Consider the following 25,995-nt stretch of genomic DNA (forward strand, 5'->3'; position numbering starts at 1 on the left):
AACTGCCTTGCCGTGTCCCTTCCTTCTCCCGCTGTGCCTCAGCTGCCCGGAGCAATGTGAGGGGAGAGCGGGCCCAGCCTGGCCCAGAGCTGAGCCCCAGCAGAGCCCTGGCAGAGCCCAGAGCAGCCTCGGCCCCTGCAGAGTCAGCCTGGAAGGAGGCGCTTGGAGCCTTCTCGGCTGCACCCGGCTCTTGGTTACAAACTGGGTGTGCTGGAAAATGCCACCGGCTCTGCACGAGGGCAGAAGGGGCCCGGGGAAGGCCCAAGTGCTCCATGCAAGGGAAAAACCTGCCCTGGCTTTGTTATAAATAACTGGGTAGTGTTGGCTTTTGCTATTATGTATTGACTTCTGCAATCTATTCTTAATCACACTGATTTTGATAGAGTATAGTTTGTAATCACCTTTAACTGCTTTTGCTATAGTATAATTGGTCAGCTTTTTGTGGCCAATGCCCTGGCCCCTGTGTAGCTCATATCCTCAGAACATCATTTATGGATGACATTTTAGTTTGTGGAGAGTGTGAAAAACATACATTATAATTTTGGCTTTTGAAAAATATTACAGTGGATGCCATGTGTTGTACATTAGAATGTTAACTTTTGCAGAAGTAGCTGTAGTTGTGAAATAATAATTAATGCTTTTATTTTTGTAAATAACTGACAATAACACTTCAGAAATATTTGTGAAATAGCTAATGTTCATTTCAAGTACTTGTGGAAATAGCTAAAACCATCTGCATGGTCAGACAACATTTAAGGAAGGGATGTGTTGAGGAGCCCTGCCACTGACCCTTCCACGGTCAATAACTGTCACCTGCTGAAACCACAGAACAGGGGCCCTTGTGAGGGAGTGACACACAACCCTCAAAACAGCAATCCACGATTCCTGCACGTGCTCTAAAAAGACAGGTTGGGGGTCAAACCAACCTAAAGAATTCCTGGAACATGTAAACGACTTCAAAGAAATGTTTGAATATGTATAATCATTATGAATATGAATTTGAACAATACAATGGGAAAACTAGACAAGAGTTGCTGTGGTTAACCGGTGTGCCTCTGGCCATCGCCGAGCACCCAGCGCTGTTACTGATTTGCCCCTTATTTTTCCTTATTAAACTTACAAAAATTCTAAAGAGTGAGGCTCCTTTCTCACAAAACCCAAGGTGCTCACCCCTTGTTCTTCCCCCAAAGCCAGGATTTGTCAATCCTAACATTTGTCTGGATGGAGGAGAAGGAGGCTGCGAGGAAAAGGAAGATGCACTGGTGTGGAGGCACATGGGAGTCTCAATTTCCCACCCGTGGGGGAGTGGTCCCCAATAAGAAGAATAGATTTCAAGGTTATGGCAAGAAATTTGCTTCTCCCATAGACCTTTGCAGACACATGCTGATTTATGGAAAGTTATGTTACCCTATTGGCCCGTTGGCCTAATTACCCTAGTTCAACCCCTATTACCCATCCCTGGTTAGTCCCTAGAATGTTCTCCCTCTCTGTCCCTCCATTGGCTCTAATTTACTGCATTCCTCTGCCCCTGTTTCCCTATTAGCTGACCCGACCCTTAACCCCTCCTTTGCCCCATTTTCCCCCACATCCATTGGACCCTGACCCTCAGCTCCACCCTCACTACCCCATATAAAAACCCCCTGTGCCCTCAGCTTGCACCCTGTCTTTGTCCCTGGGCCCTGTTCAGCTCTGTCCCCTGTTCCTGTACCAATAAACCCAGTTTGCTGCAGATCATACCCAGACCCATCCTGCCGACTTTGTCAGCTTTATAAAGCAGCCATGAGCTTTGGGCTCCGGAGTGCCGGACGCTGCAAGGGCCTCGGCAGCGCCAGGACGCTCCAGGCTGGGACAGCCAGGCAGGGCAGGAGGAATCACTGCCCCTTTCTCCTCTCTGCTGCTCCATCTCCCAGCCCAGCATCGCTGCAGGACAGCCTCACTGCCAACGCCATCCTGCCAGGGATGGACTGGGGGGATCTCCTTCCCCTTCCTTCTGGCATGGAGGCAAATCCCATCTTCTCCATGACCACCCTCCTTCTTCTCCTCATTCTGTCCTTCATCCATCCATGTTCCTTTCCCATCTCCTTCCTCCCTTGTTCTTTCTTGTTCCTTCCTCTCCTCCTGCCTTTTTCCTTTCTCCCTGTCTCTTCCTCTCCTTGTCCTTCCTCCCCCAGGTCCTAAGTTGCGGACAGAGACCAGGGAGAACAAATCCCTGCCACAGAACCTCGTGGAAGAGGCCATTTGGAACGGCTCCACGGCTCAGGAATCCAACGGGGAGGAAAAGCCCCAGAGATCCCTCATGAGGAGGGGCTGCAAATGCAGCCTGGGGAGCTGTGAGGAGGCAAAACCCTCCCTGTGCTGGGAAGGGTTTGGGGAATGTGAGAAGAGCTTCAGGCAGAGCTCAGCCTATTCCTGGTGCCCCCCAAAACGGCGCTGCTAGATGCAGAGATCCATGGGGACCCAGAGATCACCCATCAGATTCACGGGGATGCAGAGATCTCCCTGCAGATCCATGGGGATGCAGAGATCCCCCTGCAGCCCCCGGAGCAGCCACGCTGCCGCACGGCGATGCCTGAGAGGAGGCTGTGACCCCGCGGCCAGAGGGCCCCGCTGGAGCAGCCTGTCCTGGCAGGACTGACCCCGGGGCACAGTGACCCACGCTGCAGCACTTGGAGGGGGCTGTGCCCCATGGGATGGACTCAGCTTGGAGAAGTTCCTCGAGAAGTCTCTGGTGGGAGAGAGCCCAGGGTGCAGCAGGGGAACGACTCCTGTCCCTGAGCAGAGGGAGAAGCCCCGGGGCATGAACTGAGCCCGGCCCCATTCCCTGTCTGCGGCACTGCCGGGGTAGGAGGTGCAGCCGGAAGGAGGGAGGCGTGGGGGAAAGCTGCATTTAAGGGTCTTCACTTACTTCTCATTATCCTGCTCTTAGTTTTTGGAGTTTTCTGTCAGAAATCTCTCCCCTCCCCCACTCATCCACAGGGCTTTGGGGTGGTTTTCACTTTTTGAGGGAAATCAAAGCGATGCGCTGATTCTCTCCTAATTAGGGGTAGGAGAAGTGAGGCTCCAGGGCTTCCCGATGAGCCGGAGCCACCGGAGCCGCAGTGCCGGGAAAGCCGTGGCGGGAGGTGCGGAGAAGTTTGTTTGTGTTTTCAGCTCAATCCCCTCGGGCCCGGGCCCGTTCCAGGGCTGTTCCTCAGCTCCGGCTCTGCCCGCACGCAGCCCGGGGCGCCCTGAGAGCGCGGGGCGGGGCTGTGCCGTGTGCAGAGCCCGCCCCTGGATGCGATTGGGCGATGGTTCCGTCAGTCGTGGTTGTGGCGCGCTGATTGGTGGGAGCGGGGCGGAGGAAGGCCCCGGTGGCGGCTGAGGGCGGCCGTGGCTGGGCAGCGGCGCCATTGTCGGAGCGTGTGTGCGGTGCCGTGAGCGGCGGCAGCGGCCGGAGCGCGGTGAGACGGCGTCGGAGCTCGGAGGCGGCCGCAGCGCAGGTGGGAGCCGCGCTGGGTTGTGCGGGGCCTCGGGGCTGGCTGCGGGCCTCGGGGGCGGCAGGGGGCTCAGGCGGGTTCGTAGTGCCGTGTCCGGCCCGTGTTGCCGCTGGCGTGAGGGCGCTGCGGGAGCGGCTGCCCGCGGTCTCCTTGCGGCCGCTGCCTCGGCAGGAGCCGCAGCCGGAGCAGCGCTGGCTCGGCCCGGTTGCTGTGGCTGGGACATAGGGGGCTGCCCCGTGCCCGGGGCTGTGCGGGGAAATTGCCGTGGCCGGAGGTTTCTGTGCGCTGAGGAGACAGAGGAGTCCTGTAAAAGTGACTTTATTGCTGAGCAGAGGGAGAGGCCGTGGGGCATTTGCCGTGCGCTCTCTGCCATGGTTGTAGTTCGCAGCCTCCTTTTTATCCTCATTTTCCTGGCCCATCTCCCTCTCCCTTTGCCCACTGGCTGAGGTACTTGGAAGGTTCAGACGTCCCGGTCCGCCAACTGCATGTCCGTGTTAATTTGCACCCGCACTTTTGTATAACAGCCGATATTCACAGCTCTGTTAAGTCTTTGTTCTTCTGGAAGTTCAGGAATTTAGCGGGACTTTCTGTGAGCAGCAATCCATGTTAATTAGTAACATTTATTGTAGCTGATGGTTTCGCCCCTGGCTTCCTGATCTACAAATCCCTGGCGCCCCGCTCCGCTGCTGAATGAGCTGCACTGTCAAGGTGTGGAGCATGGTAAAAAGATGAGAGTTGCTGTAGCACATCAGAGGAGAAACAGCATGGGTTTAACCCATGGTCTGCCAGGGAGCCACAAAACCGTGTCCCATTCCCATCCTTTCCACGTTTGGCCTGGAGCACGAGGTGCTTTCTTACTTCCTTTGTTATCTGTTTCACCACTTTTTCTTTGACGTCTCTGCCAACAGCAGTTTGAGTCATTTAATTTTCCACAAAATCCTCTTTTTTTCTGCTAACAGATGATCTGATCCCATCCCATGGTTAAGTGTTGTGTTCCTCATTTCAGTGGGTTGGTCAGCAGGAAGGTCAGGAGCTGGAGCTGTCTGGTTGATTATTATTGCGAGGACAGCTTGTAATGTATTGATGCCATTGAAATGAGAAATGGGTTCTGTGGCTCCTGATATGAATTGGTTCGGGTTCCCAGGGGCTGATCCATGGTGTTATAGGATTTGTTCTGTTGGCCTTTTATGTTTTCCCCATTTTTGGCTGCTCTCCAGCCAGGGCTGCATCAGTTAGCCGCTTTTCTCTATTTAAATCATCAACTAATTGGATTCCCAACTGATTTCCCTGAATTTTTGGTAGAAAAAATCCCCAGTGCTCTACTATGCCATATATAACACAGACAGTGACAGCACATGTTGGAGTGGGCAGAGGGATGATTCCCCCCATTTATTTATAGTGAAGTTTTTCCAGCATTCTCCATTTGCTGTTTTCCTTTGCAGCTTCAACCATTTCTGTTGCAGGGTCAGATATATTCCCCCTGGGCTCTGCCTTGAGCTGTGCAAATTCCATCAGTGCCAGCAAGCAGAGCTTGGGGTGAGGGGCAGAGGGAATCAGCCCAATTCCTGCCCCAGGCAAGAGACCCAGGTGCATTGTCCACACTTTGCCCAGCAGTGTTCATTTGCATTTCTAAAGCTCCTCTGGAGGCTGCCTGGAATGGAGCTTCTCTTCCAGGGCAGCCATCTGGTGAGTCGCATGTGGCCCCCCAAGAATCTGCTGTGTTTTAAAAAAAAGTATTAACTATTTACAAGTTCAAAGTATTATGTTTAAAGCTCTTCAGTTCTACAAATGCCCCATAAAGGAGAACTTGGAAAAACCCAGACCAAAAATTGATTCTCACACTTCTGTCCAAAACCTGCCTGACAATATAAAGTGGGAGTTATTATAAAAAGTCATTATCATGTTGTTATGTTATCACTGAAACTGCAGGGAAAACAAAAACTCTCCAAGAATCTCTTTAGTGTTAGAGAGTCAAGGCATTCCTTGGTTCTGGCCAGGATGTGCAACAGAAATAATTTCTTTCACAAATAGCCCAGCTGTGCGGAGAAAATTATTCCATGCCATGTGAGTTTTACTAGATTTTCCTAAACTTTATGTAGTCTGAAGCAGTCTAAATCCAATGCTTTAATGTTCCTTGTTTCCAAGTTGTGTAAGTTTTTAGTATTTGGTTTCCTGTTGGACCCGGATTTCTTCCCCTCTGATGTGAATTCGGTCTCCACACTCCTGGATTTCCTTCTCAGCCTTTTCCAGCCCAGGTGTCTCCAGCTCTGCCGGGGGCAGTGTCTGGGGTAGCTGTTGGTTGCTGTTTGCTGCTGGGCAATGTTGATGTTTTGTTGCTGGTCGTTATCTCTGTGGGTGTCTTTTGGGCTGTTCCCAGTGTGTTCAGATGTTAAACTCATCTCCATTGAGTGGTGTAACATCCCTTAAATAAAACCTTTAAAATTCCTTTCCCAAAGGCAAACCTTTTTGAGCAGAGAAATAAGATTTGTAAGAACTGAAATCAGTACATTTTGCAGCAGTGCAATGGCAGGCAGCCCAGAGTGTGGGTGTCAGTGAGCCCCAGAGTGGAATTGTGCCGTGGTGTTCCCCAGCAGCTGTGGCAGTGCAGGCCCAGCCAGCGCTGAAGCTGCAGCAGTGGCAGCAAGGCTTGGCCCCAGGGGCTGGAGGTGGCAGAGGAGGGTGGCCAGGATTGCAGAGGATTCCAGGCGAGGATCTGTGGGCAGGCGCAGGGGCTTGGCCCGCTGTGGAGCCCTGGCTGCTGCTGTGTTGCCTTCAGGGCAGGCTCAGGGGCGGCCTCCCATCCTCCTGCTGCAGGCGGGAAGTGCAAATCTCCGGGGCTCCAGAGCCCTTGAGGCCAGGCTGAGGGGTCCCCCGTGTTGAGCTGTGCTGGCGGCTGTTTCTGGCCTCAGGGACACTTGGCATGGGCCCCTTGGCCACCAGTGGTGCTGCTTTGCACTCCTTAGGCAGGAGCCGATGTCCTGGCTGGGTGTTGGCAGCAGCAAAGTGCCAGGGCAGGCTGTGTGCCAGCCCAGCTTCCTGTGGGAGAATGTGCCTTGATATCTGCTCCAGTGGTTGCTGAAGCAGTGAGAATTGCTTTTGCCCCCCTGTTAGGTGCCATGGTGTCAGCAGAAGATGTTGAAGCCTTCCTGCTCAGGGCATTTCAGTGCCAGGCTCTCACAAGCACCCACAGCTCTGCGGGTTGAGCTGAGCATGGGGCGGTGACCTGCGCTGTGTCTGATTCCCCTTCCTTAATAACAGCCTGTCTTGTAACTCTTTTCCCTTCTGCTGTCCTTGCAGAGGCATCCACAAACACATTTTCTCCCTCAGGCCAGGGAATGTCCCATCATCAATCTGTTCCAGCCTGGGTCTGGAGCTCTGTCCCTTGAGTGCAGTCATGGGTTCCTTGCCAGCCCCTCTCCAGGCTGTTCAGACAGGAGGCTGGGTGAAACCCTTTCCCTGTCCTCAGTTCTAAATCCTCCTGTCCCATTGAACAAGTTTCATACTGTAATAAGCGAGCCCTGCTCATCTATTTAGAGGCTGTTTAGGTTGTCAAACCTTTACCTTGATGCCAGACTTGAACTATAGGAGATCCTCCTGTTGTCATCACTTTTCAGGTGAGGCCACTCTCTGGACACTGGGTTAAACATTTTAGCACAAGAATTCCTTTGACTAGACCCTGTTTAAAATCCACCTATAATTCAAATTCTTTTTACTTTTTGGAAGGCCCAGGAAAACTGCCTCATTTAATCTTCATTTTAACACTTGAAAATTCTGTGTTTCCTCCTGCTGTCCATCTATCCAGTTTGTTGACTGGCTGGATAGGAGTGTTGTAGGGAGACATCCTTGGCTCCAAAAGCCCTGCCTTTAACAGGGACTCAATACCAGGCTGTGAGCCCTTTCTTCTCTCTCTTGGAACATGGTATTGCTTGTCCTAGTTGCTTTAAAGTAATTTGTAGTGGCTCCATATCTAATTTTCCCTCTTTCCCTGTCTCTGCCCGCACTTCTGGGTTCACTTCAGCATGGGCCTTTTCCATCTTGTCAGACGAAGGTAGAACAGAACTGGCCTCTGCAACCCCTTTTACAGTATTAAAATCCTGCCCTCAAATTCCTTCCTAGGTAATTACAATCACAGGAGGAAGAAAAAGAAATTAATTTTATTCAAACCTCTGCCTCACAACTTCTAATAGTAGTTGAACAAGTCATACCTGCTCATCTTTCCCACTCATTCCCTTAAAAATAAAATATTCCTTTAATCTTTGCCCCCTTCGGTCTAAGATTCAGAGTGGATTGAGAGGCCCCTGTGTCCATCAGGAAATGCCTCCTCTCAATGCAGACCCACCCTGAATGTTCTCAAGGGCTGCAGTGTGGAGGGTCCCTGGTGTGATGGGAGCTGTGACAGCCCTGCCAATGCATGTCCATCAAGGGGTGGACTTGCTGGTGCTGAGGGTGCTGCTGTCTGTGCTTGCAGTGTCCTTGTGCCCTGCAGCTGGAGCCCTGGCTCCTTGCCAGGGGCTGTTTGGGTGGGCTCTGCCCTGCCGAGGAGGGCAATGCCTCTGCCATGTGCTTGTGGCAGAGCCCGTGCCCTGGGTGCTGGGGCCCCCTTGGGCCCTGGGTTTGATCCCTCAGGGGCTGTAGGAACTGTGGCCTGGCCTTTGCCTTCAGCTTGGCCTTTTGCTGCTCCCTTCTTGCACTCACCTGCTGTGCCTTTGTGCCCAAGTGCTGCAGGGCCTTCTTGTGCCCCTCCTGCAGCCCCCTCAGTGCCTGTGGGTGCTTGTCTTGCTTTATAAGAGAGGTGTCTGCTCGGGAAGGCAGAAAAAGCCTCTCTTGGAATGCCGAATGCAAATCCCCTCCCTCTTAATTTTTAGAATGGTGAATTCAAGGGGCTCCCAGGCAAAGATATGGGAATAGGAATACCAGTTCTTTACTAGTGTGTACAATAAAGCAAACAAACACCAACAGCTGCGGCACTGACAGCAAACAGAGCCCGGACCCAGTCCCGGCCTTTGGGCTGCGGCGCTTTCCCCTTGGGTGCAGTTCCGGGCACAGCCGGCAGGGGCGCTGGTGGTTCCCACGGGGCGGGGCAGCGCATCCCTCCCATGAGAACCTCTCTGAACGGAAATTGGACAATCCCTTCATCTAACTCTTTCACTTTTTTACCTTCTCTAGCCTTTCTCCCGTGTTTTGGGAAGGAATTTGGAGAGGGCTGCCTTTTAACTGAGCTCCTAGTGTTTCGATAAGGTGCTTCCTGTAGAGAGAGAGAGTTTCCCTGAACAGCCGGAGCTGTGGTTACCAAGGGGCCTGTAACTCAGAGCAGGACGGGGTCAGGGGAGGATATCCCGCCGAGGCTCAGTGCGAGTGTGGGCAGGGTCTGCTGCCGGAATCGGCAGAGGGGGATCTTCCCGTGAAGCCCGAGGCGGAGCGTGGGTAGCCCCCACATGGCTGGTGGCGGCTGATCCGGCAGCTGCCGGCAGAACAAAGGCAGGTGGGAGAGCCCGGCAGCAGCGGCGGTGCCCAGCGCAGGTGGCACGGGCAGGGCAGCCGGGGATGGGATGGCGGGGACCCCCCTGGGTGCGGTGGGCGCGGTGACCTCGGAGCAGGCGGCAGGACAGAGCAACCCCCATCTTCCCCAGCATGGCTGGCAGAGCGGCCGCGGGCCAGGCAGTGGGAGCAGGGCACACAAATTGAGCAACAGCGCCGGGGCAGGTGGAGCTGCCCTGGGCAGTGAGGCCGCACCTGGGATGGAAACCGGGGCAGGCGGAGCTGAGGCGGGCAGCGAGCCGGGACCCGGGACAGGCGCCTGGGCCGCGAACGGAGGGGGCAAGACCTGCAGAGGATCCCACTCTCTGATTTTTCCTCCTTTTCCCTTCCCTTTCATTTCCCTTTGTCTTTTCTTATTTTGTCTTGGGTGTTTCTGATACTTCAAAGATTTTTATTCTCTTGAAATCTCCTGTCTAACATATGGCATATTCTCTTTCTTCTAGATTAAATGGTTTTTTTTTACAAATAAACCCAGAACCTAACAAATCTAAACTTCTGCATGGATACTTTGAAATGGTCAACCAGATAACTCATGACCTCCAAATGTTGTTTTTCTCTTCACCTTTTTATTTCTCCTTTGGCAAATTGAACATCTCTCAGTTACTGGCTTTGCTACTCCAAAAATCCCAGTGCACCCATAGTTCCTTAAAAAATGGTCACACAAAGCTTGACTACCCAGTGGGTTTTCTGATTCAAGTCTTCTAATATTTTCCTAGTAAGCACATTTTATAATGAAATTGTCTTCCATCATGAAGTTTCCATTTCCCTGATTTATCTTGTTCACTTCCTGTCATGTTTAAATATTTTTTCTCGGCTTCCCTAAACTTTGGAATTTCCAGTTTTTCCTCATTTGGAGTTAATATTAACTTAAGTCTTTCTGCTGCATCCTTAGCTTTGTGCTCTGCCCCCAGTTTGCCTCTCCTTTGGGCCGGGCCAGGTTCCCCCCGCCCGCAGCGGCTGGAGCAGCCGAGAGCCCCGCGCTGCCCATCCCGACCTGTCCCGGCTCCATCCCCGCTCCTGCCACGGGCTGCGAGGGCTGACGGAACGGGGCACCGAGGGTGTGGCTGCTGCTGGGGGAGGAGGAGGAGGCAGGGAAGGGCAATGATAAAGGGAAGGAGGAAGTGGAGATAAGACAGAGGAGGAGGAGGGGGAACGGACGAGAAGGAGTGAGATGAAGAGGAAGAGGAGGGACGAAGATGGATCAAGGCTGTGGTGAGGGAACCACGTCGTCGATCCCTGCCTGAATTCGCAGCCCCCACCTGTGGGATCATCGCCCCCCCATCGCACCCATGAGCGGGGAGGGGGAGCTCGGCCCAGATATCCCTGGGTGTCCCTGGGTTTCGGTTTTGGGGGGATGTTTGGAGAATGAAGAAGTCCAAGGCTGAGTGTAAAAGGCCCCTTGGATGGACATCGGGGGGTGGCGGTGGCGGCTGCCGGCAGAGGCAGCCTGGAGGAGCAGAGCCCTGTGTCCCCCAGGAGCCCAAAGGGGGGAGCCCAGAGAGGGGGGAGCGCCGCCATTGGCGGGAGCCTCAAGAGCCTGGAGAGGGGCAGGGGGGACTCCTTGGAGCCGCTGCAGGCCAGAGCAGAGAATGAGGGGAGAAGGGAGCCTGGGAGCCCAAACAGCCCCGGCATCCCGAAATGGGGAGAACGAAGCGGGGGGAGCTTTTGGCATTGCTGGGACTGCCAGCAGCCTGGGCCGGGCGGGCACTGGGCACAAGGGGGACCCCCAATCCAAGCATGACCCCCAGCAGCTGGGACATGGGGGAACCCCCGAACACCAGAGGGGAGGAACCAGGGAGGGGGAACTCCTGGGAGGCTTTTTCAGGCCTGAATCTTGGTGTTTCTGAGGTTTTTCTGGATCCCAGATGGCCAGTGACTTGTAGAGATGGACTTGGGCAAAAGGGACTTTCAAACTCAATGTGTGTTGGGGGATGTGAAACAGGAAAGCCTTATAAATATGATATTCTTGCAAAAGATTATGGGAATATAGAAAGTATAAGGAAGATTGAAATGAAAGCAAGCTTTGAGGTACCTTAGTCAGTGAACAACTGGAAAACAATGGTGTGGCCCAACTGAAGGTAATCCGCTTTTGATGAAACAATTCCCTCTGCTCACAGAGAGATCCAGACCCTACTAGCTCAGCAGAAGGGGCCCAAAGAGGAGTTTTTAGGTTGTAAAATGTAACACAGTATGGTGATGTAATGATTCTTACAAGCTGTTTGTAAATGCTCTGGGATTTGTATCTTGTACTAGATAGGTTAGTGAGAAATAGAATATTCAACGCAGAAGAAAATTTATTGTGTTGTAATGAGAATGTTACTCTGTTATGCTCTTGCCTGTCTTACTCTTTTACCCTCTCATCCTCTCTACCCCTCTCTTCTCTCGGGCCTGCTCCGAGCTGTGCCTGGCAGCTCCAAGCAGGGCCCTGCATCCAGGCCCTTTGCAATAATGCTCAAGTTCCTTGACCTGGCTGCAGAGCTCTCTCGTCTCTGTCCGTCCCGACCATCCTACCCCCCGACAGTCCTACAAACGCGCTCATCCCTTGTTTTCCCCAAAACAGGATTTGCCATTGCCTGCGAGGGAGGCTGCGAGGAAGAGGAAGATGCCCCGGGACACTGAGGCAGGTGAGGAGGAAGTCAGTGCCCCTTTCTCCTCTGTGCTGCTCCATCTCCCAGCCTAGCACAGCCCCGGCTGCAGTTCAGCCCTGGGGGATCTCCTTGCCCTTGCCTGTGGCACGGAGGCAAATCCCATCCTGTCCTTGTCCTTCCTCCCCCAGAGCAGGAGCTGAGCATGGAGAGCAGGGAGGACAAATGCCCGTGGCAGAACCTGGTGGAAGAGGCTGTTTTGAGCGGCTCCACGGCGCAGGAAGCCAATGGGGAGGAAAAGCCCCGGAGATGCCGCACGAGGAGGGGCTGCAAACGCAGCCAGCGGGGATCTGAGGGGGAAAGAGCCAGCCTGGGCCGGGAAGGCGGCCAGAGACAGAGCCAGAGCTCGGAGCTGGTGCTCCATGAGCAGCTCCATGATGGGGAGAAGCCCCACACGTGCGTGGAGTGTGGGAAGAGCTTCAGGCGGAACTCCGAACTGATCAAGCACCAGAGGATCCACACTGGGGAGAAGCCCTATGAGTGTGGGGAGTGTGGGAAGAGCTTCAGCCAGAGCTCCCACCTGATCAGGCACCAGAGGATCCACACTGGGGAGAGGCCCCATGAATGTGGGGAGTGTGGAAAGAGCTTCAGCCGGAGCTCCAGCCTGACTGTGCACCAGAGGATCCACACTGGGGAGAAGCCCTATGAGTGTGGGGAGTGTGGGAAGAGCTTCAGCCTGAGCTCTCGCCTGATCACGCACCAGAGGATCCACACTGGAGAAAGGCCGTACAAATGCTCTGAGTGTGGGATGTGCTTCAGCCGGAGCTCCAGCCTGATCACGCACCAGAGGACCCACACTGGGGAGAGGCCCTACGAGTGTTCCAAGTGTGGGAAGAGGTTTAAGACCAGCTACAATCTCCTCCGGCACTATCAGAGTCACATGGAGGAGAAGCCCTTCCAATGCCCCGACTGTGGGAAGGGATTCAAGGACAACTCCCACCTCATCACCCACCGGCGCATGCACACAGGGGACAGGCCCTACGAGTGTGATAAATGCAGGAAGAGGTTTCAGAATAGCTCCATTCTCCTCCTGCACTATCGGATTCACACAGAGGAGAGGCCCTTCCGCTGCCCCGACTGTGGGAAGGGATTCAAGCACAACTCCACCCTCATCACCCACCGGCGCATCCACACTGGGGAGAGGCCCTACGAGTGTCCCCAGTGTGGGAAGAGCTTCTCCAGCAGCTCTGGCTTGACCAAACACCAATGGAGGCACCACTAAGGGAAGCCTTGCGAGTGCCCCGAGTGCGGGCAGAGCTTCGTGCGCTGCTCCAGCTCCATCCCCCACTGGAGGAGGCACTTTGGGCGCAACCCTGGTCACTCACATTCCCTGTGATCCATGTTGGGAACACACCTGGCTGCTTCTCCTTTTGGTTTGGCCTTAATTTTCCTCTACTTCACCTTCATCTTTAAAAACACCCAAAACTGGATTAAATGAAGGAAATTAATTGAATATATCTGAAGTTCCATAATTTCTCAGTTGTTTTAGAGGGAATTTAGGATTTGGGGACGCGTTCTGTGTCAAGTACTGCTGTTGCTAAGAGGAAGGATATTAATGTCACCCTTCTTGTGTTGCTAAGAACTGCTCCCCTGACCCAAACCCCAACTCCACCCTTGGGATGCCCTATGAAAACTGCCTTTGTCTTGTCTTTGGGGGGTAAGAAATGGATTCCCAAAGGATCAGCCCTTTTCCCACTGGATTGCAGGGATCAGCCTCATTCTCCACTGGATTCCTAGAGGATCCTGCTTTTCCCACTGTATTCACAGAGGATCAGCTCTTTTCCACTGGATTCCCAAAGGATCAGCTCTTTTTCTACTGGGTTCCCATGGGATCAGCCCTTTTCCCACTGGATTCCAAGAGGGTCAGCCTTTTTCACTGGATTCCCGGAGAATTCTGACTCTGTCACTGTTGTTTTTTTGTTTGTACTACTGCATTTCTATTTTTAGTTTTTCCTAATAAGGAACTGTTATTTCTATTCCCATATCTTTTCCTGAGAGCTCCTTAATTTCAAATTATTATTATTAGTATTAGTATTACTATATTGTTATTGTTGAAGTGAGGGGAGAACGACCATCCTGTGATGCATCGAACTTGATTTATTGATCGATCAGTCAGCTTAAATAATAGTGTTAACGAACTTCATGCATATTCCGAAATACAGGTTTATGATAGGCTAACAGAGAAAACTCTAACCACACCTTTTGTTTTACTACACCGTTGATTGTTTACACAAAACAAAACCAGTGTTCTCACTGTGTTATGAACAGTTCCCAAAACTTCCACATCTGTTCTCAGGGTGCCATCTTTTCCCAGAGAGAGTGTTACACTTGTTATGGGAAGACTGCCTGAGAACTTTATAGTTTATACAATGATGCCTCAGAGAGTCTAATTGTTTATAGAAGTCAGGCTGGGAACTGCTTTGGAACTGCTTTGCAACTACCTTTTACTTTTCTCTCAATTGTATGGCTTCATGGCCTTTTTCTTTAAGCCATGCTTGAACTAAACTCCTGACATTTCCCCCGCTTTTTTCTTTGAGAGAAAGGAGTTTAGTTTGCCAGGTTTTCTCTATCATCCTATTAACCATCTTTTGAATACAGCTACAGAAACAAGGTAATATAAGTAAAAGCAATAAGAGTACACTTAATATCTCTATAGCATATATTACAAGGTTTCTTAGCCACAGTCTCAATCTGAAACTTTTAAGCTACTCATCAATACTTAATCTTTCTTCTTCCTTAAGTTTGTTGAATCTTAGCTGTAGCTTTTTTAACTTAGCATGAATAGATACAGAATGATCAGATAAGTTCATGCAACACATCTTTTCAAACTCTTCACACTCATGGCCTTGTGCTAACAGTAAAAAATCTATAGCAGCTCTATTTTGTAGAACAGCGTGATTAACACTTTGTACATCTGAAGTTAACATATCTAATATCTGTCAAGTTTTATTCAGTTCACCCTTAGCTCAACACCTTATTTGTTTTGCTAGAGTCAATGCTTTGCTTGCAGCACTCCATAGTAGGAAAGCTGAAATTTTAATCACTTGCTTAAATTTACTCTAGAACCATAGATCTCCTATTTGACTACAGTCTAAATTATGTAAGCTACGCTTTTGCCTGCTTATCTTATGACTTAATTGCATTAGCACAGATATATTAAGGTGAAATAGTGATAACTTGCCTAAATAACAAAGTCCACCCTGAGGCTGAGCAAGTATACTATTCTAAGCTCTATCTCCACAAATTAGAAATATTCCCGTAGGTAATTTCTTAGGTGTCATGATGCTAGAGCCTTTACACTGGTTGTAGAGTTGTTTAGACACTATATTTGGCTTTCGAGCTGAATCCAGAGTAGCCCATGTTTGTTTATGTTGATTCATCTTTTGAGGATTAGAGTAATCAAAGCTGAACTACTCACTATTGGAAGTGCTGGTCATGCTAGCATTTGCACTTCTGAAAAGCTCTAACTCCTCAGGTGGAGAATGCAAAGGAATATTAAGTGATTGAATTAACAGGCATTGGCGGTAGCCGTCACTCTGACTGGCAGTATACCCTTTAGGCAATTTGATATTTACCATACTGCGCATACATAAGGCACGGTTATTAATAAAACTACAGAATTCTTGAGGAGACCATACTGGAAGTCCTACCAAACATGTTCGAAAGGGGTTAGTAACTCCTCCAATGCTGAGACAAAGCGATGTCTGATTAATCTGCCTAGCAAGTGTTAATCATACATTATCTCTAGATTGACTAAAATGTGTTACCTTTAATTCTTCAGCTACCACTACACCAAGTAATATAATAAAAGGAAACCTCATTTTTCTGGTTTTACTTTGACTTTCTTCTTATCAGTTTTTAACCTTACTGTTCCCGAGACCCGAAGACCACACCTTTGTAACCTTCTAATGCAGTTGTCTAATGCCTGATTGGGATCTCCTTTTATAGGCCCTACAACGGAATGTTGTGTTAAAGGCACCAGTTTTTTACACCTTACAGAGGTAATATATGATGCACTTTGAGCTTTAACCTTTTTCAAAATACACTGTACCTCCCACCGATAATAAGCTAAGATTTTCTGCTCATGTGACTCATAAAGACCTAAAGCTAAGGCAGTGTTTAGTCCTGTTTCATTCCGTAGTGCCCACTCCCAATTATGTTCCCAGTTATGTCTATAATTACAGGTATTACACTATAAACGAAAATGTGACAACTGATCCACCCAAAAGGTCCTGTCACAACCCCCACAACACAAACACAGTGCAACCCAAGCAGCACAATTTGGGCTGTGACATTCAAGACAATTCTCTCTTGCCGGTCCTTTTATATGGAAAGATGATAATGATTCAATAATGTCAATCAGTTCCCTGGTCGTCCGGCAGCGGCGTGTTATCCCAAAGGGTTAAACGCACCCTCAGCTGAGCCACAATGTCCGGCCTTATCAGGCATTGCAAGGTAGATGGTAATTGGACTAAGAAAAGACAGCTGTTAGCTGTTTTCATTCATGTGAACCTGGAGAGGAGGTGAACGGCAAGTCTGAAAACAATCCTTTTTGTCCTTGAGATTTTCACATCCACCTTTTCCTTGGGTTTCTCAGAAAAGTTCAAAATCAGTTTTACAGTCTGTAATCCTTTAGTCATTTGGCTGAAATGGCATCAGCTGGGCGATTCTCAGTCCTTTGTTGATTTGGAGTGGTGAGAAAATAGTATACACTTAAAGCACTTAAAATATTTAACTTAGCAGACTTATTTGTAAATTAACATAACTTAACTGGCTTCAAAATTCTATGGGCTAGCTGTGTTACACTCTTTGCAACATAAGAATAGGCAATTCTAATAATTAAATAGTATTTTCAGCTAGCAAGGTTTCCCTCATGTTCACAACAACACCCTGCCCACAAGTCATAAAATAAACGCCTATCGTAAAAGCATAAATCTATCTAACATAACTTAAACTTAATAGCACTTATACTTAAAATACTTAAAATATTTAAACTTAATAGATCTTAACATTACTTAAACTTATCTTTACTTAAACTTAACAGATTTTTAAATCAACAGAACTTACATGTAAAATCTCTTAATTCTAATAAAACTTAACTATAACAAAACTTAACTGACTTAAAATAACAGACTTATTTGTAAATAATGTAAGATCAAACTTAACAGAAAATAAACTTAACAAACTGAACCTTAATAGAACGGCACTTAATAAATAATTTAACTTAAACTACTTAATAACAGATAACTTACTATAAACATAAAATATAGCATTCACTATCACTCACCCACAGGCCTGACTCCAAAACACTAAATCAAAACAACCTTTCTCACGTTTCTGCTGCAGCATTTATACCAAAAAGCACACTCATACTATCTCACTCATACAATCAATCCAACACATCCCAACATTTTTAAACTTTTCAAAATATAATTTTAGAGTCTGATGTTCCACTGACTGAACCATCCGGGCTTCTGATGTTAAAGTTTATGTTAATGCAGGTGATTTCAAGACAGCATAACTAATGCTGAGCCAAATCGGCCGAAATTTGACCCATGCATACAGTACGCTGATTCCTGTTTCATAGTCTCTGCCAGGAAGAACAAAAGTGCCTTTAACTTTCCTTGTTTACCATCACTTGTTTCTTAATTTCAACAGGGATCTTTTCCTTTTGCTGACAAAAGTTACATCCATTAGGCTGTTAGGTCCTAGACCGAGGCATCCATTAGGCTGTTAGGCCTTAAACTGAAGCTTTTCCCGGCTGTGGGGGGAGGGAGAAACGCTCCCGCTGCAAAAAGCGCTCCAGTCCCGCGGCGCGTGTGTTGGAGCGGGCGAAAATCCCCCCCCCGCTGCGCTGGGCTCTGCTTACTCGCCGGCAGGCTGACTCTGCTGCAGGCACCGCTGCACCCGTGGCGGCTCCCCCCGCAGCGGCTTCGCTCTCTCCCGGGGCGGCGCGGCTCGGCTCCCGCGGCGGCGGCTCCGCTCTCCCCGCCGCTGCCTCCGCTCCTGCAGCTATAGCACAGCATTTCAGGCGGTCGCTCGCCGCGGCTGCTCGCCATGGCGGAGCGCCCGTGCCGAGTTCGGAGTAGCACAGCCCCGCAAGCGCCACGAGCTGCAGCCGCTGTCTTGCACTCAGAGAGATAGTAAAACAGTCCACCATATATCACTTGCCATGGCCTGCTTAGCTTCTTGGCAGTTTTAGCACTCTCTAAAGCAGCCTCTGACAATAAATCACGGAATTCACGCAATTCCGTTAACTCGTAAACTGTGTGGGGATTCACGAAGACTCCCCATTCCAGACCATAAGCCAAAAGACCTTGCAATTCCTTCCGTAAGTCTATCCCCTTAATTTGCCTTTTTTGCAAAAACATAATAAAAAGTTCATATGTGGCTTGCCTTTCCATACCTCTTTTAAGTGCGCACTTTTACCTAGCAGCGATTTCCAGGCATCGGCCACACGTATCAGCTGGACCCATATATATGGTCGCCAGGGCACGGCGCGTATCGGCGGCTTTTTTTTTCCTCCGCTTTGGTTTCGCGCTTATTTGCTGCTCCCGCTGCTTCGGAGCCTGAACCAGTCCTCACTTCTCGTGGTGTTCGCAATCCCCGTGGTGGTCGCGATCGTCGTGTCCGCTATCACGTCCGGGTGGTCACCATTTGTTGAAGTGAGGGGAGAACGACCATCCTGTGATGCATCGAACTCGATTTATTGATCGATCAGTCAGCTTAAATAATAGTGTTAACGAACTTCATGCATATTCCGAAATACAGGTTTATGATAGGCTAACAGAGAAAACTCTAACCACACCTTTTGTTTTACTACACCGTTGATTGTTTACACAAAACAAAACCAGTGTTCTCACTGTGTTATGAACGGTTCCCAAAACTTCCACATCTGTTCTCAGGGTGCCATCTTTTCCCAGAGAGAGTGTTACACTTGTTATGGGAAGACTGCCTGAGAACTTTATTGTTTATACAATGATGCCTCAGAGAGTCTAATTGTTTATAGAAGTCAGGCTGGGAACTGCTTTGGAACTGCTTTGCAACTACCTTTTACTTTTCTCTCAATTGTATGGCTTCATGGCCTTTTTCTTTAAGCCATGCTTGAACTAAACTCCCGACATGTTATGACTATTATTATTAATCAAAGGGAGGGGGTATATAGTTTCCATTCCAGTGGAGGCTCCTGAAATGGGGAGACACCCCAAGGATGGGCCATGTCAAATAGTTCCTCAAATAGGTAAATGAGTTTATGGTTATGCATGAGGGTCAATGAATATGCAACAAGCTGATGTAATCAAGCCAGAATAATTAAGGAGTGTCTCCAAAAATAACTGGGGGTCTTGAAGGCCATAACAACCTTCACCCATTGGTCCTTGTCTCCCATGACATCAGCCTGTTGCATATTCATAGACATTTTGCATATCCATAAACTCATTTACATATTCTAGGAACAAACAAAATTGGCTTCGTCCTGTTTGGGGTCCCACCCCTGTCCCAGCTCAATTTGGGGTGTCCCATCCCTCTCCCAGCTCAATTTTGAGATCCCATATCTCTCCCAGCCTAATTTTGGTGTCCCATTCCCCTCCCACCTCAATTTTGGGGTCCCATTCCCCTCCCAGCTCAGTTTTGGGGTCCCAACTCTCTTTTCCCTGCTCTCCCTCCCGTTTCCAATCGTTCCCCCAGTCCCCTCCTCCATGTTTGGTTTTGGGTGCTCCAGGCCCCGCCTGCTCCGTTTTGGGGTCCCGACCCCATTTTGGATTAATTTGGGGTCCCCAGCCCATCCCCAGGGTCACCTTCCCCCCCTCCCCAAATCCGCTTCTGGCAACTGATGAGTCATCAGCGAGACACGCTCTGATTGGCTGGAAATTACCCCGCGCGGTCTCTGAGTATTTACCGCAGTGAGAGGCCTTGGTCTGTGGCTGGCAAGTGATGAGTCAGAGTCGGGCCGGGCGCTGATTGGCTGAAAATCACTGAGCGGGGCCAGGGCTCTGAGTTTGTGCGCAGCAAGTGGAACGTCATCGGTACCGCGCGTTCTGATTGGTCGGGATCTGTTTTGGCGTGGGGACGGGAGGAACTGGGGTTACTTGAGGTTTATTTGTGTTTATTTAGGGTTTGTTTGGGGTTTATTTGGGGTTATTTGGGGTTTTTTTCAGGTGTTTTGGGGTTGAGTTATTTGGGGTCACATAGGGTCAAAAGCTCCGGGTGATTTTCTACTGCAAAAATTGGTAATTTTTCCTTAAAAATCCGAGAGTTTTCCCCCAAAAAACTACGAATGTTCTCTTATAAATCCCGGACTTTTCCCAGCCAATAGCAGCGCGCCCGGCCCCATACCAACCAATCACCGCGGGCCTCCCCTCGGGAACCCTAGCCTGTCTGTGCACCGATCCAACCAATCACTGCATGCCTCCCTTCAGACACGCCCGCCTCTCACCCCGAACAAACAAATCACCGCGTTCCTCCTCTCAGCTACTCTCGCCGCTCTCGACCTGAACCGACCAATCACCGGGCGTCTTCCCTCAGCCATTCCCGCCCTCTTTGCCTCTATCCAACCAATCACCGCGCGCCTGCCTTCAGCAAAGCCCGCCTGCCCCGCCCATCTCCTGTCAATCACCACGCCCTCTACTGAACCAACCAATCACCGGGCGTCTCCCGTCGCCAACTCTTGCGCTCTCCGCCCTGCTCCAGCCAATCAGAGCTGAGCTGAAAGCAACGCCCCCTGACCCTGGGGCCGGGCATGGAGCGGGCGCCCCCTCCCCCCCCGCCCCCTGGGACCCCCTCAGGGACCCCCGGGAGCCGCCCCGGGCTCGGGCGGGTCCTGCCGGAGGCGCTGGAGAGAGCGGGGGAGGCGCTGGGAGAGGACGGGGGGCTCTGGGAGCTGCTGAGGAGGCGCAGGGACAGGTGAGGGGTCCTGGAGGGGTCGTGAGGGGAATTTGGGGAGGGGTCTTGAGGATGTTTGGGGGGGATTTGGGGAGTGTCTGAGGGGAACTTGAGGAGATTTTAGAGGGGTCTGGGGGTGCTGGGGGTGCTTTGGAGGGGAATTTAGGGAGGGATCCTCGGGGGATGTCACAATCCATCCTCACAGGGTTTCGTGATGGTTCATGGATTTGATCAAAGGGTGCAAAAAGAACCAACACGGTACAAGGGGGTTTGCAATGAGAATCAAAACAAATGCACCTTTATTGTATGAGCACAGCAAAATGCGATATAGGGATTAAGGGAGAGAAAAAGATGGGGGAAGAGAGAGACAAAAGAGAGAGAGAAAGAAAGAGAGAGGGAATAGAGCTACCAAATGTAGAGACGAAGTCCTTTGGTCCAGTCCAGTCGAGGACCCGCCTGTTGCGTTGGGGAGGTCTCAGAGGCCCAGTTCATCTGGACCCCAATTATAATCTTTTTCATTGGGGCAAGGGGGATGGATTTTGCAGCTGCAACAAAGGTAGTTTATTGTATCTTCGGGGGGGTTGTTGGAAATAAGGATACACAGAGTCCAAGTTTGGCAGCAGGCGAGAGTCGTTGTTTTCGTTGTCCACTGCCTACACCTACAACATCCACCTTGCTTTGGGCAGCTTTCCTTCCTCGCCCTGTACACCTCCCCCGAGTTGGGGCTTTCAGTCCCAGTCTCTGGAGGAAGGTGAGAGGGGCCTTCTCACGTAGGGATTTCATGTGTTAGTCCCTTGATGAAGAGGTTTCTTACATCTCTACTTGTCTGTCACGGTAGTTATGAACGGTCTTCTCTTGGAGGAGGGGACCACCCTAAAGCTCAAACCAGCCAGGCTGAGAGGTAGGGAGGATTCCAGAGCTATTGTGCAAAAGGGCAGGATGCCCTGTGAGCTCAGTGTAGCGTATAACAAACAACATCTGTGAAAACAGCAACTTAGCAATGCTTTCAGGCCTCAGGCACATGACTTTCCCGGCCACCAGATCAGCAAACGAGGGTTTTAATTTTTTGGTGGTCTCTCTCCATGACAATCATAAGGCAGATGAGGGATATTTCAGACAGACTCTCACAACACGGAACACACTTGTTCCTCCAGCTCCAGAAAATGTGATGCAGGAACAAAACCATTCCTGAAGGAACCACCAAAGGCCAAGGGCCGTTTGGCCACTTTCCCTTCCACACCGCACGCTCGGGCAAATTGCGCAGACCAAGCAGCCTTTCCCCTCTTCCCCATTGGCCTGAAGACACTCTGCACCAAGAGAAAGCTCCTGGACACCCAGCTATCCAACATCAGCAATTTCATGTTCCTCTAGTGGGTGAAGGGAAAGGAAGTGCTGGCACAGGAGAGGTGTTCCCCACAGGCTCAGGCGGCCCCAGCAGACGCAGCCTCCCGGATCAGTTCTGCACAGCGCCGCGGCAGGACACTCAGCCACGGACACACAGGAAAGGCCGCGACTTCCAGAGGCGGCGGAGTTGCTCTCGCATCCTCTGGAGCCGGGAGGAGGGAACACTCTGTACAGCTAAAAGGATGTGCAGAGCTTGAAGCACCAGGCATGAGATGGCAGGGCTGCTGTCATCCGTCATGTCCTGAAGGGCTGCAGAGAGAGAAACAGAGGCACAGTCAGAGGCTGGATCTGCGGGGAACTGGGCAGAGCCTCCAGCCTCGTCCGTGCCACGCAGCTCCTGGCACGGCCTTGAGGAAGCAGGAGCCAAGAAGGACGAGCTGGCAGCTGCTGGCCAGGAATGCCCCGCAGGCCCCTGCAAGGTGTCTGCGCTGTGGCCCCGCTGCCCTTGGGGCGCGCAGGGAGCGGAGCCGTCGGCGGGCGGCCAGGGAACGCGGCTGCCAGCGGTAGCCCCCGCCGAGAGCCCGCGGGCCTCACTCACCGCTGCAGATGATGCGGAACTGCGGCTGCTGCCCTGTCAGGTAGCGCCCGGCCATCCCTGGGGAACACAGAGCGTGTCCTGCCTTCAGAGGCACAGCTGCCGCCCACGGGCGCTGCCAGCCCTGAGGCCACACGCCCTGCTGGCCCGGCAGGGCTCAGCCCGGGCCTCTGGCGCACGCTGCCGCCCCAGGGCACGGCTGCCAGAGGGCGGCAGCAGCAATGCCCAGGCCAGCGGGGGCTGCCCATGCCCGCGCCCGGATCCTGCTGCCGGCACAGCAGGCGGGGCCGGGGCCGAGCTGCGGCAATGGGGCGGGCTGGGGAGGGAGCCGGGCTTGGCGCTCACCCATGAACCTGACGGCCGCCTCTCGCAGGGGCTCCTGTGCGCTCCGCAGGTACGGCAGGGCCCGGCGCAGGTGCTCGGCCGCTCGGCTCCTGTCCTCTGCCAGCTGCAGAGAGCAGCAGGGCACGGAGGGAAAGGGCCCTGCCCCTGGGCCGGGCGCTCCCTGCGGCCGGCGCTGCTCCCCCTGCCCACAGAGCCCCGAGGCCCGGCCAGCAGCCGCAGGCGCCGGGCTCGGCACGGGGCACAGGGCCCGGCGAGCCGCGGTGCCGCCCCACATCAGAGCCCGGCTGGCTCGGGGCTCCGTCGGCACCGGCCTTGGGGCCACAGGAGCCTGGAGCAGAGCCCGCACAGCCCAGGGAAGGGAGCGGCGTGTGGGGCGCAGGCCGGTGCCCCTGTGTGCGGCACTGGGCAGGGGCCACAGCTGCCAGCCCCACAGACTGGGCACCGTGGGCAGGCGGCTGCTCTGGGGGTTGGGCTGGGCATTCCAGGCTGTCCTTACCAAGCACTCAGCAAATCTCCACATTTGATCCGTCTGCAGCAGCTGCTTGAGATCCTTCCTCTTCAGGAACCTCACTGCAGAAAGCAGCATTTCCCGAGAGGCCTGCAGAGCAGGAGAGACCCAGAGATGGCACCGCAGCCCAGGGCACAGGAGCCAAATCTCTGTGCCAGGGCTGGGAGGAGGCTGGAGCCCGTCAGGTGCCAGGGGGTGGGGAGACAGCTGAGCCCCTTCCATGGGGACACCCAGGAGGCCTCACCTGTGCCACACACTGGTTCTCATCGTGGCAGTGGAAGAAGAGTGGGAGCAGGTCTGGCTCCCAGGCTTCTTCAGGGGCTTTTCTCCCTTTGCCACTACTAGCGTGATCACATCTTGGAAGAGGCGAATGGAGAGCAGCTGCACAAGGCTGTTGTCCTGTTGGAAAGGAAGCCAAAGCCCTCCACATCAGCTGCTCCAGGCCCCCCTGTGCCCAGGCCCAAGGCAGCACCCAAGTGCCCGTGGCTGAGGGCACAGAGCCTCACATTGTCAAAGAGGTGCCAGAGCGCCTCAGCCAGCTGCAGGGCGATGGGGCTGGCTATTGCCAGGTCTTTCTGCAGCATCAGGAGGATGAGTACAATGAGGGTCTTCTCCACGATGTCTTCATCCCTATCCCACAGTAGCTTTGCAAGGCTTTCAGTCAGGCTGTACATGCTTGGATCCTGTGTGCAAAACAAGGCCGGGCAACCCCACACTGCTGCTGCTGCTGCTGCTGCAAGGCTCAGAGGCCGAAGGCCTGTCCCGAAGTGTCGAAAGAAGGGAGACCAGGACACCAGATGGTCATCAACAGGTCCTGTTTATTGCAGAAAGCATCAAACACTTTTACAGCAAATAATAAGCTTATGAATATTCTGTAAGCCAAGCGATCTATTGGTTAAACTATACCATCAACTCTTCCTCATTCCTTTGGGCCTATGTTCTCTACTTCTCACATCTCTCTGTTCACTTCGTTATGATACTCAGCTAGGCCCAAGGACACGCTATCTTGCAGGTGCAGGACTTGGAATTAGCCATGGCCTTGTACTTTTCCAGTCTCTAGTCAGCTAAATTCCCAACATCAAAGCACTCAGGCAGCTGAACAGCGAGCCTGGAGAGCTGGGAGCAGCTGCCACAGCTGCCAAAGCCCAGCTAAGCCCAAGGGGCTGCTTGCCCCAGCCCCACGCTGCCAGCACAGCTTCAGCTGCTGCCTCCTTCTCACCATCGAGGTGAGCACCACGAGGCCTCAGAGCACCACACGACGCATCTCCCTGGACTGGCTCTGCAGGTGCCTTGTCAGGATCTCCAGGACTTGTTCAACGCATTCGCTCAAGTCCAGGCAATCCAGGAGCTGCAAGGCACAGAGCAGGCACAGAGGTGCCAGCTGGCAGGAGCTCAGAAGTGCACAGGGCCGAGCCAAGGCAGCAGCACAGGGCACAGGCAGCGTCCCAGGCAGCTGCGACTACGAGAGGGCAGAGGGCTGGGAGGCAGCTCAGCCAGGCAGCGCTGGCCATGGGGCTCACCTCCACCAGGAAGGCCAGGGCGGGCAGTTCCCAGTCTGAAATGACTTCGCTGAGCAGCTCAAAGAGGCAGGATGCCATGCCGCAGCACCAGATGGTGGAGACACAGCGCATCTCCCTGGCAGGGAGAAAAAGGCACCATTGCTCCTGGGCCGGGCGGGCAAACCTCTCCCAGGGCTGACTGGCAGAGCTCTGCTCTGCTCCCGAGCTCCCCGGGGGCGCTTTGGGAGGCGGCTGTTCCCGGGCACCCTCCTCTGCCGGCCCTTTCCAGTCTGCTCATCCCTCCCTTGGTGACAAGGCCCTGCCCTCCATGAGCACGGGGACTGCATGGGGCGTTGCGGGCAGGAAGGAGAGGGGTGGTGGGGAGAACGAGGTCTCACCTGGCCAGCAGACCCACTGCACAGTGGTGGGTGTCGGCACGGAGCAGCGTGTCCCAGGCACGCTTGCGTTCCATGGACAGCACCACGTGCTCATAGCGCATTTGGCAGAGCAGGGCCTTCAGGGTCTGCAGCGCAAAGCTGTGTGCAGAGCAAAGGCCAGGTCACGCTGGGAGCCCCGGCTCCTGCCCTGGGGCATGGGAGGGATGGGGAGACTGGGAGGACTGGCACGGAGCACCTGTTGGGGTTGGCAGGGAGGCTGTGTTGCTCCTGGCATCCCTGCCCCAAGGTCTCAACCTCTTCTGGCATCTCCTGCATGCTGATGTAAGCTTGGAAGAGCAGATGCAGAAAGAGACTGGGGAAATACTCCAGCACAGCAGGCGAGCGCCAGGCCAGATTGAAGATTTTCCACAGTGCCACAGTTCCCTGCAAGAAATAAAACAGCCAGAGACAACACTCAGTGGCCAAGACATCCACGTGGCAGGGCCCGAGCATGCGAGGGAGAGGTTGAGGGAGACACGGGGGGAGCAGCCGGCCTGGTGCCCCTGAGCCCTGCCCCTAAGGCAGGATTCAGCCCAGTGCCTGAGGCAGGGAGATGCAGCTGGGGGGAGCACAGAGAGCTGGCTGCTGGAGAGGCGGCCTGGGGGCTGGCAAAGGCCGGCACCAGAAACTCACAGCCAGGACAAAGACTCCTGCATCGTCCCCATCGGAGGTGCACACGCTGTGCACTGGCCAGGCGCTCAGCACATGGAGGAGCAGCTGCAGCGCCA

The 25,995-nt window shown here is 52.5% G+C and overlaps 1 pseudogene; it reads left to right on the forward strand.

The window, feature by feature from the left end:
* LOC131093377 (uncharacterized) overlaps positions 1–25,995 on the forward strand; it is a 1,138,058-nt pseudogene that overhangs the window by 346,468 nt on the left and 765,595 nt on the right.

Source organism: Melospiza georgiana, chromosome 25 (assembly GCF_028018845.1).
Source record: "Melospiza georgiana isolate bMelGeo1 chromosome 25, bMelGeo1.pri, whole genome shotgun sequence".
Lineage (NCBI taxonomy): Eukaryota > Metazoa > Chordata > Aves > Passeriformes > Passerellidae > Melospiza > Melospiza georgiana.